Raw genomic sequence first — 15,999 nt, forward strand, 5'->3', positions numbered from 1 at the left:
GTTAGTAAGGTCAGAGCGAACATTAATGGAATTCTCTCCACACAGCCTAAGTGGTCCCATTTCCTCCTTCTGGAAATGAGTGGTGCTATTAAAAGCACGGCTGAGAGCCCACACCGTGTGGATCGGCTGTACCCAAAGCCGACTCACACACCATCCACCCACGGATTCCTCCGAGAGGGGAGGGAGGCAGAGGCTGTGTCCCTGCAGGACATCAGAACTGTCCTGAGGGTCTCATCTCAGCGAGAGCTTCCTTTGGTTCTGCTGTCTCAGCGTCTTCCAGTGGGGAGAGCTCAGCTCACTTCCCATTGGAAAGATTCTCTTGAGTTGGATACTTCCTAAGGTTGGTGGCACCCGATGCCTTATATGGTTTAAAATAAATAAATAAGCAAGCCTCCTGAGGGTTTGTAAGTAAAATTGAACTTCACAATGCTACCATAATGGGAGCTGCCGTACCAATGGGTGTGGCTGGATGCCCTCCCTCATGAAGTCCCAGCCCTATACATCAGGGTATTCCTCCCAGACTAATGGACCTCAGCATCCTTCAATTCCTTGGACTTGGGGAGTCCTATTGTCTCCTTGAATGGGCTGCCAGCCCAGATGGTAACCCACACATGCTTTCTTCCAATTAGAAATCAAGGGGTGGGGGTGGGGTCACTCAGTGACTATGGTGTTTTCCAACATTTTCAAGAACAGTGTACTGCTAAAGATTGACATGTATCTGCATGGTGATCCCCTAGCCAGCCCAGCATCCATGAGTACCTGCCTATATCCTCTGCAGAAGTAAGCTACATGGTTTGGGGTTAATTAGCACGGCAAGCTGGCCTCAATTCCCAACGCTTCATCAATCACATGCAGCTCAGAACCAACCAGAGAAGGTTAACCTGTCCTGACCCATCACACAGCATTCTCAGTCCCCGGCTTATGCATATGATTCTCCCTTTGGAGCTCATGATCTCCTGCTGGATGCTGACTTCAACTTCAAGCAAACAACCTCTGCAGACATCATCTGAGGATCTTTACATATCACAACGTATGCCAGAGATTATGCCGGGGGGGGGGGGTAGGAGATAGCTCAGTGAGCAAAATACTTGTTGAACAAGCATCAGGACCTGACCCAAAACAGAAAGCATGGTGGCACATGTCTATAATCTCAGTGCTGGGGAGAAGGGGACAGGCAGATCCCTGGGGCTGATGGGCCAGCCAGTTGAGCCTAAATCAATGGTATCCAGGTTCACTGGCAGACTCTGTCTCAAAAACTAAGGTAGGCAATGTCCAAGGAATGAATGAAACCAGGGGTTGTCTTCTGACTATCACAGGTATACATCTTGGGTTTGACCATCAGAATCACATAAACCAGGCATGGTGACACATGTCTGTAATTCAATTACTCTAGAGGTAGAGACAGGCGAATTGGGAGTTCAAGGTCATCCTTGGCTACATAGTGAATGTGATGCCAAACCTTGGGTACACAATATCTTAAAAGAAAGAATGAATGGAAAAAAGAAAGAAGGAAGGAAGAAAAGGAAAGAAGGAAGGAAGAAATAAAGAACCAAACAGAAAACTGGGGTTGGAGAAATGGCCCAATGGTTAGGAATACTGGCTGCTCTTCCAGAGGACCCAGGTTTGTTTCTCAGCACCTATACCAACCATAGCTCATGGTTATTTATAACTTCGGTTGCAAGGGATCTGATGCCCTCTTCTGTGAATCTGTGAATAAGAAGGTCATGGAATCTTCTTCCATAAAGAGGAAAAGGCTGTCCAAGACAGGCGACATGTGTCAGGGCAGTCCCTGAGTGTTTGCCAGAGAGGGCATGAGATACTGGGAATCCATTATACGAAGTCTAAATTGTGTTGAAGACCCCAAGATGTTGGAGATGCTGGAGTTATGGGTTATCTACTAAGGAGACCTGAATGCAGAAAGTGGAGCCAGCCCAAGAGAGATGTATTTTACAGGCAACGAAGCTGGAGGGGCAGGGACATCTTTACGGACATCTAATATGGAACTACAAGACTGGAGTGTGCCTTGCAGGTTTCAGTCTTGCTTTGATCCAGCATTTCCTTACTATGCCACTTTTCTTTTGCGCCATTGAATGTTGGAATTATATAATTTGTTTTGATTTTACAGAGGGTTACAAATAAGAGATTGCCTTGAGTCTCAGAAGAGACTTGGACTTTTAAACAGTGTTGAGACAGGAAAGATTGCGGGGACTCTAGATATTGGACTAAATGCATTTTGCAGTATAATATGACTATAGCTATTATTAGACTATAGGAGCCATATTCTTAACTGGGATTCTAGGTAGGGGCTCTACCACTGAGCCACGCCCCCAGCCCCTCCCTGGGGGATTCTAGGCAGGGGCTCTACCACTGAGCCACACCCCCAGCCCCCTCACTAGGGGATTCTAGGCAGGTGTTCTACCACTGAGCCACTCCCCCAGCCCCTCCCTGGGGGAGTCTAGGCAGGGGCTCTACCACTGAGCCACGCCCCCAGCCCCTCACTGAGGGATTCTAGGCAGGTGTTCTACCACTGAGCCCCTCCCCAAGCCCCTCCCTGGGGGAGTCTAGGCAGGGGCTCTACCACTGAGCCACGCCCCCAGCCCCTCCCTGGGGGATTCTAGGCAGGGGCTCTACCACTGAGCCACACCCCCAGCCCCTCCCTGGGGGAGTCTAGGCAGGGGCTCTACCACTGAGCCACACCCCCAGCCCCTCCCTGGGGGATTCTAGGCAGGGGCTCTCCACTGAGCCACTCCCCCAGCTCCTCCCTCGGGGAGTCTAGGCAGGGGCTCTACCACTGAGCCATGCCCCCAATCCCCTCACTAAGGGATTTGAAGCAGCTGCTTTATCACTGAGCCACACCCCCAACCTGTTTTGATCTTTTAAGAAATGTCCCACTAAGTTGCCCAGGTTGGCCTTGAACTAGAGTTCAGCAGGTCTTTACTTTCCAATTCGCCTTCCTCAGCTTCCAGAATACTTGGCCTACTTAACAGGACCAAAAGCTCTGTCTACGGAAAAATGAAACAAATCTTTTAGAGTTCCCCTCCAGATCTGTTTCTGGAAACTTCTAGGCCTGCAGTGATGAGATGCAGGAGCCGGAGCTCCATCAGCTTCTTTGGAGGAGAGCGAGGTAGAAACCATGAGCGGGGCGGTGACAGGGAAAGAGCCCTGGAGAGTATCACACCAGCTGTAACATCAACCTCCACACTTCCTGTGCCTGAGACGAGAACACTGTTTCTTTTAGCCTCCCCTAGTGTGGGCTTGTTTATGCAGCTGAAGCTAATCACAGAGCCACCAAATGACACCAGGGAGGTGCGGTCTGACAGGGAAATTTCTCCTAAGAACAACCACCTTTCCTCCCTTGTCAACATCACTCTTACCTCAGCTTCATGGTGCACAGTGACCCCGGCAAACCTCAGGATGCTACGTCAGAGCATCTGGAAGTGTCCCTTCCTGGGTGTTACGTTCAAAGGTATCTCTCAGGACCCACACTCCACTGCTGCTGGAACTTTCCTTCCAAGCTCAGTGATCAGATTTAAGGGCTGGTGTCCCAGCAGCCAGTGACTTGATTCAGTTCTTATTTTTGTGCTTCTAACTGCATTAGGCTGAAGGGGGAAATATCCTTATTTCATTGTTTCCAGAGAAATCAACCAGGTAGCACGGTTAGTGTCTGGTGGTGTCTGGAGGCCAAAGTGGGCTGTGCCAGGTCAGGATTCCAGGCCTGCCTTTGGTTTGGTTCTGGTTCTTTCAGGCTGCCTGTTCCACAGAAAGAATGAGCCAGGCAGATGGCTTTGTGACACCCACACAATGTCACCTGAGACATAGGAACCTGAGACCCTTTTCCACTGAGAAGGAAGGGTGTGAAGTATGTGTGTGTGTGTGTGTGTGTGTGTGCGCGCGCGCGCGCGCGCGTGCGCGTGCCTGTGTGTGCAATGCATGCATGCGTATATACATGTTTTGTGTGAGTGTGGTTGTATACATGCCTGGTGCATGTGTGGCAGTCACCTTATTTGAGAGAAGATATCTTGTTGCTACTTTGTTTCCAACCCAATAGAAGAAATCTTTACTCAATCAGTAACAATACAAGCTACACGCCTAGATTGGGCAGATCTCCCACTACTCTACTCTATTCCCATCTATATTATCCCACATAACTTGCGGTTTCTCCAGGCCACAAGCTCCTCTCCTACCTCTCTGTCGATCACCCGGAACTCTTTCCTCGTCCCCTTCCTGTCCATACTCGTAGCTCCTCCCCTTTTCCTGTTGCTCCTTTGCTCCTCCCCCAAACCCTTAGCTCCTCCCCTTCCTCCTGCCCAATCATTGGCTCAAGCCTTTATTTGAAAAGTTAAGGTGGGGAGAAGGTTCCCAAGGCAACTCCTCATCTGTAGCCCCTCCCAGGAGTGGAATTAGCATTGAAATACAAGCCCAGGACTATTCACAACAGTATCTTTTTTGTTTTTCTCTCTAGTAAGCCTGGCTAACTGGTGTGAAGCTTTCAGGATTCTTCTGCCCACTCCCGCCAATTCTTCTATAGGAATGTTGGGATAACAGACACATGTATTGCGAGGAGGAGTCAAACTCAGATCCACAGGCTTTAATAATAAGGACTCCGCACGCTGATCCATCTCCCCAGACATCCCCTCAGAAATGTTTATGTAACTTTATGTTGTGTGACACTGCTCCTGGGTGTCATGTTCAAATATCTCTTCTCCTCAGATAGGGAACTGACAATAGACCAAAGTAACAAGACCTCTAAAGTCCAAGTTGGTGGACCAATGAATTTACTGAGGCTACTTGTGGGAGCGTGGCTGAAAGTTTTCTTACAGGATCATCACCAAAACGCAGCTATATCGCTGAGAACCCGCCCCGCCACGGGTAAAGACAGCTGCAGCCCTGGAGGTCTCTCAGTGACTTATATTCACTGAACGCAGCAGCAGTCATCCTTAAAGTCCTTAAAAACCTCGAGGAGGGAGGGGCCTTGGAGGGAGGGGCCTTGTGTGTTCGGTGCCAGGGACTTCCTGTGACTTGTGAGTTGCTGCTGTTTGTTTCCTCAAGACAGGGTTTCTCTGTGTAGCCCTGGCTGTCTAGGAACTCACTCTGAAGACCAGGCTGGCCTCGAACTCAGAGATCTGCCTGCCTCTGCTTCCCAAGTGCTGGGATTAAAGGTGTGCACCACCACTGCCCAGCTACTTCCTGAGTCTTAAAGAGCATCCCTCTAGGATAGAATATTTCGATTCAGAAGAAATATGTATGTATATAAAAATTTTATGTATAAATATAAATGCAGGCACACAAAACTAACATTTAGTGATATAAAAATCATAAAGAAATTGGCTTTAAAAATATATAATCTCATAATTTACTAAAGATAAAACCAAATTTACATAATCAATGATATGGATGTAAGACTGTTGGTTTAATCTAATCCAGTTAAAAAATACACTACTAATTTGATGCCTGCATGCAGAGGAATGGTAATAGGAAAATATAGGAAGTCTTCATATTCTGTAATTAATTCATTATATTTCTATAGGAGCAGAAAACTCTGTATGTACAATAAAAAAATCACTGCAATTCATATCACATATTAGACTCAATCTAGACAAAGTGTTTGGGGCAGCATTTGTTGCATGTATTGTGTGTGTGACAGTGCATGTTGTCTGGTGAACACTGTTAGTCACACCTTGAAATCACAGTGCATTTGATTGGTTTTCTTTTAAAAGACAGTGTCACATAGCCTGGGTTGGCCTTAAACCTGCAATGTAGCCAAGGATGGTCTTGAACTTATGAACCTCTTGCCTCTCCCCTCTGCCCCCCCCCCGCAGCGTTGGGACTATAGAGTGTGCCACCATGCCTGTCCTATGCAGTGCTGGGATGGAACCCAGGGCTTTGTGCATGGCTGGGCAAGCAAGCACTGTACCACCTGAGATATGACTCTAAACTCTTATAATGTTTTTAGTTCTTCTTGACTATTCTTTTAAAAGTTTTTTTCTTTATTTTATTTTGTTTCTTTGAGATATGATCTCCCTATATAGCCCAGGCTACCCTGGAACTCACTATACGGACCAGGCTGGCCTTGACTTTACAAGAGACCCATCTGTTTCTTCCTAATCAGAGCTGGAATTAAAGGCATGCATCACCACAACTGACTAAGGCTAATTTATTTTTATTTTATTTTTTTATGTCTGTGAGTATTTACCTGCATGTATGCAGTGCACGTGGAGGCCAAAAGAAGGAGTTGGATCAGCTGGGCAGGTGGTGGTGGCTCACACCTTTAATTCCAGCATTTGGGAGGCAGAGGCAGGTGGATTTCTGAGTTCGAGGCCAGCCTGGTCTACAGAGTGAGTTCCAGGACAGCCAGGGCTACACAGAGAAACCCTGTCTGGGGTGGGGGTGGGGGGAGAAGGAGTTGGATTCCCTGGAACTGGAGTTAAAAATGTTTGTGAATTAATATGTGGGTGATGGGAACTGAGCCCTAGTCCTCTGGTAGAGCAGCAGCAAGTGCTCATGGACACTGAGTCATCGCTCCAGTACAGGTTTAGAAATAATTTTTGGTTGTTCCATGTTCAGAAATACTTTACTATTGCCAAAATTTTCATACCCCCCATATTAAGTTGTGCTCCCCAGAGGGGTTCTGTTCCACAGTTTGAGAAGTTTTGGCCAAAGAGCATCAGAGCAGCTGCCATCTTGGCCAGGTCTGCGAATGCTAGCTACAACAGCACCTCCTTATCCATGTCTCTTGACAGCCTCCTGGGCTGGGTATGTCTGATGGTTAATATCGACTGTCAACAGGATGTGGAATCATGTAAAGACCAGGTCCTGGTCAGGTCCATGAGGAGTTTCTAGGTTAGGTTAATTGAGCTGGAAAGACCACGTTAAGCATAGGTGGTGCCAACCCATGGGCTGGGGTCTAATATGGAATAAAAGGGAGGAAGTGAGGTTAGCACCTGCATTCACCTCTCTCTGCTTCCCAACTGTGGATGCCATGTGACCATCCTCATGCTCTGATGCTGTGCCTTCCTCACCATGATTGACTGTGCCCTCGAACTGCGAGCCCAAACGCACCGAACTATTTTCAAGTTGCTTTTGTCATGATTTAGTCACCGCAGTAAGAAAACTATGGTGGTTTGAATGAGAATGTCTCCCAGAAGCTCATGTATTTGAATGCTTAGTTCCCATTATGCAGGAATTGTTTGGGAAGGGTGAGGAGGTGTGGCTTTGTTGGAGGTGTGTCACTGGGGGTTGGCTTTGAGATTTCAAAAACCTGAGAACTGGCCCAGCCTCTGCCTGTCTGCAACCTGCAGAACAGGTGTGAGCTTTCAGATACTTCTCCAGAACTACGCTTGTCAGCTAGCCCTGTTCCTTGTCATGATGATAAGTTTTGGTTGTTCCATGTTCAGAAATACTTTACTATTGCCAAACTTTTCATAAACCCCCCATGTTGAGTTGTGCTCCCCAGAGGGGTTACTGAAACTGTAAGCAAACTCCTAGTTAAATATTTTATAAGTTGCCTTGGCCATGGTATTTTCTCACATGAACAGAACAGTGACTAAAACAGTAGCTGAAACAGATTGTGACCCCCGCTTTGGTGATTTTTGGTGTTAAACAAATTACACCTGATCCTGGTTCTGAATGAAGTGTCTGTTTTTAAACCTGCTTGCATAACCTGTGCAAACTGGCTGTAACTGTATCCACTGAGGCCCAGAGTGGGCTGTGGTCACAGCTGGATGCACTGAGGAACAAATGTTCTGCCCATAAGGCTCTGAGCACCACAAAAGGTTAGCCCAGGTCCAAGCTAAAACAGCACTAGCCCAACAACTGATTGTCTGTGGTGGGCCTCAGTGCTCAGGAAAGCCCACAGTACATGCTGTTGTGAAACCATGAACTGTGGGTGTCTTTTCTCTTTTCCTTTCCTTTCCTTTCTTTTCTTTTCTTTCTTTTCTTTTCCTTCCTTTTCTTTTCTTTTTTCTTTTCTTTCTCCTTTCCTTTCATTTTCTTTTCTTCTTTCTTTTCCTTTCCCTTTCTTTCCCTTTTCTTTCTTTTTCTTGTCTTTCTTCTCTTCTTCTCCCTTTTCCTCTTCCTCTTCCTCTCCTCCCACTCTGTCTCCCTCTGTCTCTTTCTCTCACCCTCCCCCCTTATCCTCCTCCTCCTTCTTCTTTGAGACAGGGTCACATGTAGTCTTGGCTGACCTTGAATTCATCATGTAGCTGAGAATAGCCTTGAACTTCTGATCCTCTTATCTCCCGAGTGTTGGGATTATAGGAATAGCACACAACCTTGTGTGTGCTAGGCAAACACTTTACCAAGTGAGCTACTGGTCCTTATTACAATTTAAAAGAAAAAAAAATTTTGAGACAGATTCTTACTATGCAGCTTTGGCTGACCTGGAGCTTGCTGTGTAGCCCCACCCCCAGCACCAGGATTAAAGTCAAGTGTTACTACATCCTAACTTGAAATATTAAAAAAAATTATCACTGTATGTATGTCTTTCCCTGCATGTATGTCTGGTGACTGCTTATATTCCAGAAGAGGGTGTTGGATCTGGAACCATAGTTACCGATGGTTGTGAGCCACCAAGTGGGTGCTAAGAATTGAACCCAGCTTCTCTGGAAGAGTAGCAAATGGCTTTGACCTCATAGCTGTCTCTGCATCTCATCTGCACCCCTAATATGGTTTGAAAGAGCTACACATCATCACTAAAACTTCCCAAACCATTTAGCACTGTTATCATTAAATACTCCCGTCTCCCTAGAAACCAGCTGTAGTGTGTACTTCTCTCAATGCGGTGACAAAATAGCTGAGAAAAACAACTTAAAGCCCACTCTGGAGGCTGCCCAGGTGGGGAAGGCAGGATGACTGACAAGAGAGGATCACACTGTCCACAGTCAGAAGGCACAGAGGGATGGATACGGTCGCTCAGTTCACTTTCTCTGTTTATTCAGACCAGGTCCGCAGATTATGAAATGGTGCTGTCCACATTTAGAGTGTCTCTCCCCTCATCCGTTAAACCTCTCTGGAAATGGCCCCCGCAGATAGGCCCAGAGGTATCTCCTCCCACTTGGTTCTAGACCCAGCCTAATTAACAGTCATACCAATCAAATGTGCAAATAGTGCTAGAACAGCTCGTAACTTACAGATTAAAAAAGTGTGAGAACTGACGTAATAAAGGATGAAGATTTACCTGTGGGGTGACAACAGACACTTAATTGCCAAGCTCAGGGACAGACAGGTACATACGCATGAATATGAATGTGAATAAATGAAGCAGGCATTTTCATGGTAAAAAGTAAGTAGAGACGGTTATATGGTTCAGTGGAAGTAGAGACAGGAAGATCAGTGGAAGTAGAGACAGGATGATCCTCCATTGCATAGCAAATTGAAGCCAGTCCAGGTTATATGAGACCCTGTTTCAAAAAGCACCCAAAGCACGTGGTCTACGAGTGATTCAAGAGACAGTACTGTAATGTCCACGAGTCCATCTGACCCTTGCAAAATGCTTATGCTGACTCTTGGGGCTGAGTTTGCGGAAAGTCCTGGCTATATCTGACCTTTATAAAGGGCGTCCACATACATGTGATGGGAGAGGTTTTGATTTGAGGAAACTGGACAGATGGAAACAAAATAGTGGGGATAGCAGACAGATCTCTTGCTGTCCAGTGACTCCCTAGTTAGAGGTTGTTCTTATTAACTTATTTTGATTCTTTTTTTTTTTTATTTTTGGATTTGGTTTTTTCGAGACAGGGTTTCTCTGTGTAGCCCTGGATGTCCTGGAACTCACTCTGTAGACCAGGCTGGCCTCGAACTCAGAAATCCACCTGCCTCTGCCTCCCAGAGTGCTGGGATTACAGGCGTGCGCCACCACCGCCCGGCAATTTATTTTAATTCTTGTTTAAAAATTATCTAGAAGGCTGGATGGATGGCTTAGCAGTTAAGAACATTTGTTGATCTTTCAAAAAAAAAAAATCCGAGGTTAGATTCTCAGTTACCCATGTTGGAGGCTCACAACCCCCACTCCAGGGGACCCAACATCTCTGGTCTCTGAGAATACCTTCACTAACATGCAGGTACTCAACACAGATACACACACACACACACACACACACACCACACACACACACCACACACACACACCACATACATACACACACACACACACACACACACACCACACACATATACACCACACACACACACACACACACCACACACACACACATACCACACACACACACACACACACACACACACACATAATTAAAATATAATCAACCTTTAAAGAAATCTGTGTATGCCTTGACATATGGGGAGGTCAGAGAACAACTTTCGAGTGTTGGTCCTCACCTTCTACCTTGTTTGATGCAGGGTCTCCATGTTACTCTCCACTGAGAATGCCAGGCCCATTAGCTTCTCTGGATTCTCCTGTCTCTATCTTCTACCACACACACACACACACACACACACACACACACACCACAGTGTCAGGCTTTACATGGGTGCTGGGGCTTGAACTCATGTCCTCATGATTGCATGGCAAATACTTTACCCACTGAGCCCAGCTTAGCTCATTTGTAAATAGAACGTCTCCTTCACTCTGATGGTGCTGTTCACAATGTGATGACTTAAGTTCTGGTAAGCTTCTTTGGCATGTATCATTGTGGTGGAGGTGTGGCCTTGTTGGAGTAGGTGTGGCCTTGTTGGAGTGGGTGTGGCTTTGTTGGAGTGGGTGTGGGTTGTTGAAGTAGGTGTGGCCTTGTTGGGGGAAGTGTATCAATTTGGTGGTGGGCTTTGAGAGCTTATCCTAGCTGCCTGTGGATGGCAGTCTTCTCCCGGTTCCCTTCAAAACAAGATGTAGAACTTGAAAGGAGAACTTGCTCCTCCTGCACCATGCCTGCCTGGATGCTGCTATGCATCCCATCCTTAATGATAATGGACTGCACCCCTGAACCCAATTAACTGTTTGCCTTTATAAGAGTTGCATTTGGTCATAGTGTCTCTTTACAGAAAATGAAAGCCCTAACTAAGACAATCATTAACATTTTCTTTATGGTGATTTAAGTCTAGCCAGTCCACACAGCACTAAGCCACAACTTCATCCATGCCTTCTGCCAATACCTACAAAGCATGTGCTCCTGTTGGGACGGTTGCCAGAGCCAATGGTGTCATAGCTTCCCAGCTGCCCTAACAGCCAACCTCTGCCACTTGTCCTCTGTAGACCAACTACACAAGTCATACTGGGGAGAAAAAAAAATGAAAAGTTTTATTCAATGTGGTTACATTGGGAAAAAAGGAACAAACAGAGTCATGACCCCATGCCCATCTTCTGGGTCCTGACGGGAGGTTTAGATTTAAATAGAGGGCAAGAGGTGCACACAGCCAAGCGGTCTTGTCAGGGTGTCTTGTCTCACCCATCGTCACTGTCTCACCTCCAGTCTCTCCTACAAGGTGGTCTGACAGGTTGTCAGATCTGCGTGAACTCCGTTGCTTAGAGACAAGATGCTCCTCTGCCTGAGCCCAGGCTTCAACTTCACTGTCTCTCAAGAACGAGATTCCCGGGGCATTCCAGGTTTCCGGGGCGTCCATTGTTTTACTGGTTTGCTACCTAAAGGGAGGGTCTTGTGTGACACTATCCCTGGGGAGGTGGGAGCAAATGTAAGGCTTTCTATGGCTGTGAAGAGACACCAGGGCCATAGCAACTCTTATGAAAGAAAACAGTTATGTGGGGCTGGCTTCCAGGTTCAGAGGCTCAGTTCATTATCAACATGGCGGGAGCATCGCAGCCTCCAGGCAGACGTAGTGATGGAGAAGAAACTGAGAGCTCTACATCTGATCCTCAGGCAGCAGAAGGGAATGCCACACTCCGCCTAGCTTGAGCATACATGACTTCAGAGCTTACCACTGTGTTGATATACTTCTTCCAACAAGGCGACAATTACTCTCACAAGGCCACACCGTCTAATAGTGCCACTCCCTATGTGCCAAGATTCACACACTTGAGTCTGTGGAGGCCTTTCTTATGCAAACCACCACAGCCACCACAGGCCAATTGGAAGAATCACATGTTGTTTTGGGGTTACTTACAAAATATGGATGAGAGGTTACAGGAATAGCAGTGACTAAAAGACAACTGTGTCACCAAAGACCACCCCAGCATGGGTAACAGACAGTCCACAAAGGCTGGATACCGGAAGTACTTCGAACAAGTTTCAGCTCCACAAGTTGGAGGGTCTCCTTCCCCAGTGGCTCAGCTGCTCTGAACCTCTTCCAAGCAGATCAACTTGTTTGTCTACTTTACAGCTTCTCTTATCTGAGAGTGACTCACACTCACAAAAGTCTTTACAGCTTACATACCTGCTTGGAGAAGGAGAGGCCTGCTGAGTCTGGTCAGTTTCAGGGACTTCTGGAAGCTATTTTGAGTGGTTTGCTTCCTGTCTTTAGTAGCGTCTCTATAGGATGGAATGTTTTGTCTCCTCTTTGAACACAATGCTGTTTCTCTTTCCTCTGAGCATCCTGTATCCTAATGAGCTTTTCTCCAAGGTGGACGATTTTAATCTTGGAGGAAAGTGCCCCTCAACAGGGAGGTACAAGGGTCTCTTTAGATGGTCTTTTGACATGCCGGGAGGTTTTTAGGACCCATTGCTGGTGTGACACTGGGCCCCGCAGATGGCAAGTCTGTGATAAACTCTTCCCTATCAATGTTGAACAAGGGGCTTTTAGCTACAGCCATGGGACACAGCCTGCAGATTGTACCCGGTTCGCAAAATAAAAGTAAATAAAATTTGATAGGGTTTGAGAAGAAAAGGAGAAGAGGATTTGAGCACGGGGATCACCAGACATTCAAGACCTGATGGGAGAAGCAGACTTCAGGGAACTGAGCTAATATAAAGGAAAGCAACCCTGCCCCCACCCAACGGCAGAGGTCAGGGAGTCTCCATCTCTCGAGAGCATTGGTATTGGTTTGTGGAGATGTCTACTCACCTATGTCTGTCCCTGTGGCTCCAGAATCCCTGCTTTGTCTGATTGGCCCCATCTGCCCTGGTGGCTGTCACCTTGTCATGATGCTGTCTGCTCTGGTGATTGCTGTCTTGTCTCAATGGACATCTGTCTTGTCACAGTGGCCCTGTCTGCCCCACCTGGTGGCTTCTGTCTTGTAATGGTGGCCCTGTCTTGTCTTGTTGGCTATGATTCTCTCTCTGTGTCTCTCTTACTCCCTGTTATTTACCCGCCCCCCTCCCCCATGGTGAGATGCTTGCTATAAAACAGCTTTTATTAAAATCCATTTATCCTAAAGTTTTTAGGCAGTGTTAGAAATAGTGGTTTAAAGAATAAGCCAGGGATTCTAGACAAAATAAAAAATGTTTCCCAATGAGATTTCACCTGAAAGATGCCATTTTGTACTTTTCTATGTCACAGTAGATTTACAGCCACAAGAGTTCTGGGACCTGCATCAGGGAAGGTCATTTTCTTCTCTCTCTTATAGGATACTCCCAGAAATCAACCAAGATCAGTTGTGGAAACAAAGATGCAGGCAAAGCATGGTGCTGTTCATCTTTGATCTCAACACTTAGGAGGCAAGAGGCAGGCCAGTCGATCTGTATGAGTTCGAGACTATCCTGGTCTGTGTAGTGGGTTCCAGGCAGGGAGAGCTACATAGTGAGGCCCTGAGTGCTAGCTTGAATGAGAATGGCTCCCGTAGGCTCATATATTTGAACATCTGGCCCCCAGTTGTTGGAACTGTTTGAAGAGGGTTGGGAAGTGTAGCCAGTTTGGAGGAGGAGGTGTGCCATTCTGATTGGGATTCTGACGTTTCAAAAACCCATTGCTCCCAGTTAGGTTTCTCTCTGCCTTGTGTTTGTGGGTCAGACGTGGCGCTAAGCTACTGCTCCAATGCCATACCTGCTTGCTGCCATGTTCCTTATTGTGACAGTCACAGACTTTAACCCTCTGAAACTGTAAGCAAGACCTCAATGAAATGCTTTAGGAGCCGGATTGGTCATGGCCACAGCAATAGAAAAGTAACTAAGATACCCTTGTCTCAATAAGTAAGCAAATAAATAAATAAAAGTAAGATAAAAGCAGAGAAACAAATAAAACTCTGATATTGGGGTGTAGATGGGTAAAAATAATTGCACCTCTGAGTAGGTCTTGCAGCTAGGGAGAAAAAAATTGCACAAAAGCTTTAGCTAGAGCAGGTTTCTGAAGGCACGATGGAGCTTGGGGACCTCTAGTGTGGATGCCGGATTTGGAAAAGGCCACACTGAGGGTGTCTCATCTTTACTCTCCTTATCCTGTGGGCACGTGCCAGCAACCCAGACCCCAGTGAAGGGCTCCTGGAGCAAAAGCTGAGGAAGTCCCACTAGTGACCAGTCCTCCTACATAGGACTAGTGAGTGACTCATGTCTACTGGGTTATAGATAGCCAGCTCACCAGTTAGGACATCAGAGTCACACAAGCTTGACTTCACTCTCTGCAGCCAATGGAAACTGTATTGCAACACTGCTGGAAACCCAGAATACCACTAGTCAGCTGAATCAAAATTCATTATATGGTCATCTTGCTAAACCAGACAGAACCTATACGGCCATAGAAGCACCATCTCTTCTATTAAAAAAAGATTACTGACATGTTCGTGTATGTGAATATTGTGTATTTAGGGGCCCGGCTGTAGAGGTCAGAGGACAACTTTCAGGAGTCAGTTCTCCTCTTTGAGGTTAACTTTGTGGGTTCTGAGGATGGAAGTCAGGTTACCAGCTTGGGAGGCAAACAAGGGCCTTCCCTCACTGAGCCATGTCTCTGTCCTTCTATTCTACTTTTAAGATGAGAGACAGGTAATGTTAGTATTCTGTCTAAGCCCCACCCCACAATTGCCTGGCAACAGCCAGGTATGCCCCGCCCCATAGACCTGGCCCACTATAAAAGGGGCTACTTGCCCCTCCCCCCCCTCTCTCTCATCGCTCTTGCCTCTTGGCACTGTCACCGCTCTGTCCCTCTTGGGCTCTCCTCCCCTCCCCCCTCTCTTTACGTGGTCATGGCCAGCCTCCACTCCTCCACTCCTCCTCCTCCTCCTCCTCCTCCTCCTCCTCCTCCTCCTCCTTCTTCTTCTTCTTCTTCTCTCTCTCTCTCTCTCTCTCTCTCTCTGCCTTTCTGTCTCCACTATACTATTAACTCCCATCCTCTGCCCTAAACAAACTCTATTCTATACTGTGTCTGTGTGCGTGTGGTCCCTGGGGGGGGGGGGTGAAGAGGTGCGTGGGCATGGGCCCGCCTGGGCACCCCCTTCCCCCACACCGCCGTGCCACATTCCCTAAACTCTTCTCTCTCTCTCTTTTATGGACCCACCAGGTAAGGCAGAAATAAAACTGAAAAACCCAATTTGTGATGCCCTTCCTGGGCCAAATGTAATCTAACTTGGTCTAATCTTGCCTACTCTGGAAAGGGTTCGGGGTGAGGACAGAAGGGGTTGGGGCGGGGCAGATGTTCTAACAGACCCACCCCTTCTCTCGACCAGCCAATCAAGGCTTTTGCCACGCCTCTTTCAGCCAACTGTCTTCCTAGGGAGGGGATTCTCTAGATTTTCCCCTCACCTTGGCCTGTTCAGTCCTAGATTTTTTTCCCCCCAGGAACCCTTTCTGGGCCAGTTCAAGAGAAAAGTTTTCACCACTGACATCTGATCAGTGCTTCGGTCCCACCCTGGGCACAATGGACCACCCCCAGATACTAGGGATAGGTACCCTGATCAACAGACATCTGACCACCGCGGGATAGCCTTATCCCTCCAAGAAACCTGAGACACTTTGGTCCTGCAGAGTCTCCAAGCAAGCAGGTGACAGCGCTTTGTCCAGGGACCCCAGGCTCCCGGGAGAACCAGGCTTGAGGACGGCCAGCCAGATCGTTGACATATATAAATAGTTTTCATGACTTGATAAGGAGCAAAATCCTATGCTTAGAGAGAGAAATCACAAGCCCTTCAAGTGGCATTGGGCTGTGCCTCCACTCACTCCCGGAACA

Source organism: Apodemus sylvaticus, chromosome 22 (assembly GCF_947179515.1).
Source record: "Apodemus sylvaticus chromosome 22, mApoSyl1.1, whole genome shotgun sequence".
Classification (NCBI taxonomy): domain Eukaryota; kingdom Metazoa; phylum Chordata; class Mammalia; order Rodentia; family Muridae; genus Apodemus; species Apodemus sylvaticus.